Raw genomic sequence first — 3,917 nt, 5'->3', positions numbered from 1 at the left:
CTGTAGATGGGTGTGCGCAAGTGCGTGCCCCATAAATGGCGGTGGTCATTAGAGAGCGGAGGAAATCTTCACTCACTCACTGAGCACCTACTGTGCGCCAGGTACTGTTCTGGGCTGGAGGACAGAGCAGTGATGAAGCAGACAAAAGTCCCTGCCCTCGTGGAACTGACCTTCTAACGAGGGCATGAACGATAAACATGTAAGTGAAGTAACTAGTGAGAAGACGAGAAAAGCCATGGAGAAAAGTAAACTAGAGCGTGTGGCATACGGTGTGAGGAGGGGTTGCAAGGGCAGTGCAGCCCCCCAGGACCAACTGAGCAGGGCTTCATTGCCAGAGGCCCCTTTGCAAAGCTCTGAGCTGCCCCCTTTGCAAAGCTCCCAGCCTGCTGTCTGCTCAAGGTCAGGGAAAGCTGCAGACTTGGCATTCTCTGAGAAGGGTGGGCAGGAGGAAGGAGAGCAGAGCGGGGAGAAGGCGAGATGGGGGGGTGTCTAGAGAGAAGGGGGGTGTGCAGACGGAGAAGGGAGGACAGAGCTCCAATGGCCAGGAGGCCTGGAAGTTAAAGGTCGGACGGGACTCAGGTAGCCAGCCGCCCCAGCTGGGCCACGGAGGCTCAGAGAGGGGCAGAGGCCTGCCCAAGGCCACAGTACATGTGAGGTCAGAGGTGGGCTCCTGGGTCTTGGCTCCAGACGCTGCAGAAGGGTGAGAAGGGCCAGAGAAGAAGAGAGAAGAGAGGAGAGACTCACGAGGGTAGGGAGGGGTGCGGGCAGCCCAGAGGCTGGGTCAGAGGGGGGCTGGGAGCTTCCTTGGAGCAACACGGGCTGTGTTAGGACATCTTCGGGAGGACTCGGAATGACTCGGAATGACTCAGGGAACCCAATCTGCTGACCAGACTCCCTCCGCCCCACCTCCCCTCCAAACCAGTTACCCAAATCTGACAGAGAAGTCCTAAGGCTTCTGCATGATGGTGGGTGAGTCAGGCAGGGGGCAGGGCCCTTGGCTGCTGGGGAGGTGGGCTGTTCTGGGGCTGAACAAACCTCAGGACATTCCCCCTGCCTCAGTTTCCTCATCTCGAAAATGGAGTTAGTGGTGAAGTTCTAAGGTTCTGTCTGTCTCCTTCCCTCCGGATTCCTGGCACACCCAGCCCCATCACGGGGTTGAGAGCAGTGACTCGGCAGAAATGAAAGCTCGAGACTGCTAGCAACTGAATGAGGTTAGCAGGGGAGGGAAGGGCTGGACTGGGTCGCTGGGATTTGGAACAAACGAAGCTAGGCCGCACCCACCTGTTTGTTTGTCCCTCCATCCACCCACCCAGACAGTCATTCAGTCATTCAGCACACACTTAGAAGCACCTACTGTGTGCGGGGCAGTATGGAGGGGAGTGGGCATAAGGTCCTGCCTCTCCCATCCTCTCCCTCCCCCATGACCCCCACGCTTTCTCTCGAGGAGTGGTCGAAGGAGCATTGGACTGGGAGTCAATGTAGGGCTGATGTCCCCTGGGTGCCCCTCTGTGCCTCGGCTGGACTAACAACAGCCACGTCAAGGGTCTGGCTCCCAGAATCATGTTCAGTCCCTCAGTTCCCCTAAGGCCAGATGAGGGATCGGAGACCAGGACCCACCCAGGGTCCCACGGCCAGGAGGCTGTGCCTGACCCAGTGCCCTGTCCGCCTGTCCCGAGTCTGGGAGGAATCATTGCCTATCAGGAAGGATCTGAGGATCCCAGGCAGAAACCAGGCTACAGCGTTCAGAGTCCCCTTGTCCTGTCTCTCAACTGGTGGCTTTGTCCGCCAGTCATCTCAGAAAGGGCCTGTGTGGGTCATCCTAGCAGCTGCCCCTTTGCCCACACCCCATGGTGGCTGATGCCCTGGGAGGCCATCCAGGGCAACTCCAGCCTCCACAGTGAGACCAAGCCTCCCTTTTCAGAGAGATGTATATTCAGTCCGTCCCATCTCTCAGAGCACCATGGCAGATGACATCCAAGGCCTTACAGAATTCTCGATCTGGAGACATGGGAGCCCATCCCCCTGGGCCTTGGACCAAGGGCCCTACTTTATGGCAAGGAAAGAGCACCGTGGGTGTGCAAGCACGGTAGCCACTGGTCTGACCCTGGAGCGATGGGCCTGACGGAACGCTGGGGCAGCCAGCTCGTGCGACACCCTGTGTCCAGAACCCACAGCTAATCAATGGTGCTGTGACCCCAAAAACTAGGACACACGGTCCAGGAACAAGCTGTGGAAATAGGATTGTGCCTGCCTCCATCACTCCAGTACCTCACTTGTAGATTTGTACTTCTCCTCCCTGCAGCCTGAGATTTTGTCAGAGAAGAGGTACCGGTTCCCTGGGACTGGATGGGGGTGGGGGTGGGAGAGCTGGAGGGAGGGAACAGGAAGTGGAGGGAGGGAACAGGAAGTGGAGGGAGGGAACAGGAAGTGGAGGGAGGGCTCCACCCGGCACAGAATGGGTCTCGCTGAACTCAAAGCTGTGACTGCCATCTGACCACTTTGGAAGCCTCATGCCAGGGACCAGCAGGCCGAGACAGGAGTTACTGTTCAGGGGTGGGTCAGCTACCCCAGATCCAGCTGCGGGGGCAATAGTTTGCTTCAGTAACAGGCTTGTGTCAAGTCTTTGCAGGGACTGCGGATGGCCAGCTCCTTTAAGGGGACTCTCATGGGCCGGGCCCAGTGCAGGGCAGGGGCAGAGCTGAGTCCTGCAATGCGTGGACTGTATCGAATACCTTTCCTGCACTACTTCCAACGTCTTGGCTTTGCCTTTTAATCCAGGCCCAGTGGCGGTGAATAAACAGCCCCTGCAGGGTCTGGCCAGACAACTGCAGGCCAACAGTGCCTCACCCTGAGTGGCATCTCTCTTCCTGCCCTGGGAGTTCACTGATGCCCCATATGGGATGTCCCTCTCCCCATCAGGAACCCGCTCAGAGATCAGCTGTAACACCATTCAGGCCAACCCTTGATCCAAGGGAGACGGAGCTATGGGGTGCCTCCCCCTTCCCCCTTGCTTCCCCCAGGCAGATGGTCCCAAGATGCATTTCATAAGGAATCTCGGACAGCCCTGGGGGCCTGGGCACCCAGGTTGCCTTAATGGTGAACTCAGGAATGCACATTTGTATTGGTTCTTTTTCCTCTCCTGTTTCCCTCTCCCCTCTCCCCATCCCTCACTCTTGCCCCTGCAACTGTACTCCCAAACAAACTACGTGTACCTCAGCCTTTATTTTAGCCTGCTTTCAGGGAGCCCAGACCAAACAGGTGTTATGGGCAGAATTATGTCCCTAACCCCTCCCCGTGGAATTAGTAGGTTGAAGTCCTAACCCCCAGTACCTTAGATGTGACTATATTTGGACACAGGGTCTTTAAAGAGGTAATTAAGTTAAAATGAGGTCATCAGGATGGGCCCTAATCCAATATGACTGGTGTCCTTCTCAGAAGAGGAGATTGGGACACAGACACGCACAGAGGAAGGATCACATGAAGACACAGCAAGAAGATGGCGGTCTACAAGCCAAGGAGGGAGAAGAAACCAACTCTGCCTATACCTTGGTCATGGGTTTCCAGCCTCCAGGATGGAAGAAAATAAATTTCTGTTGTTTAAGCCATCCGGTCTGTGGCACTTTGTTATGTCAGCCCTGGGAAACCAATACACAGGTATATTCTATTATCGTCCCATCTTACAACCAAAGAAACAGAGGCTTTGAGAGGCAAAGGACTCGCCCAGGGTCACACAGCTGGTGAGTAGGAGAGCCCAAATGCAAACAGGGGTCTTTGGGCAGCAGAGTGCAAGCCCTCCACACTAGGGATACTAGGAACCCAGCAAGTCTTCAAACCCCCGCTGGCCCAGTCTCCCCTCCCACGTCTGGGAAGCCCCTCCCTCTATCCAGGCCCACGCCTCCTTCTCCAGCCTTGACTGT

The 3,917-nt window shown here is 56.4% G+C and overlaps 1 long non-coding RNA gene across 2 annotated transcripts; it reads left to right on the top strand.

Annotated features, from left to right (window-relative positions):
- The first annotated feature begins 1,087 nt into the window (after positions 1-1,087).
- Positions 1,088-3,605, top strand: LOC132522737 (uncharacterized). 2 transcript variants are annotated; one of them, XR_009541313.1, is made up of 3 exons: positions 1,088-1,211; positions 2,207-2,325; positions 2,779-3,605. It is a non-coding gene; the product is annotated as an uncharacterized LOC132522737 (long non-coding RNA). The 2 variants fall into 2 exon arrangements; XR_009541312.1 differs by lacking the exon at positions 1,088-1,211 and having other exon boundaries at positions 1,838-2,325.
- The last annotated feature ends 312 nt before the right edge of the window (positions 3,606-3,917 follow it).

The sequence above is a fragment of the Lagenorhynchus albirostris genome, chromosome 7, assembly GCF_949774975.1.
Source record: "Lagenorhynchus albirostris chromosome 7, mLagAlb1.1, whole genome shotgun sequence".
NCBI classification, from domain to species: Eukaryota; Metazoa; Chordata; class Mammalia; order Artiodactyla; family Delphinidae; genus Lagenorhynchus; species Lagenorhynchus albirostris.
The sequence above is the reverse complement of the archived record's forward strand: the minus strand, read 5'-3'. Positions and strand labels throughout refer to the sequence as shown.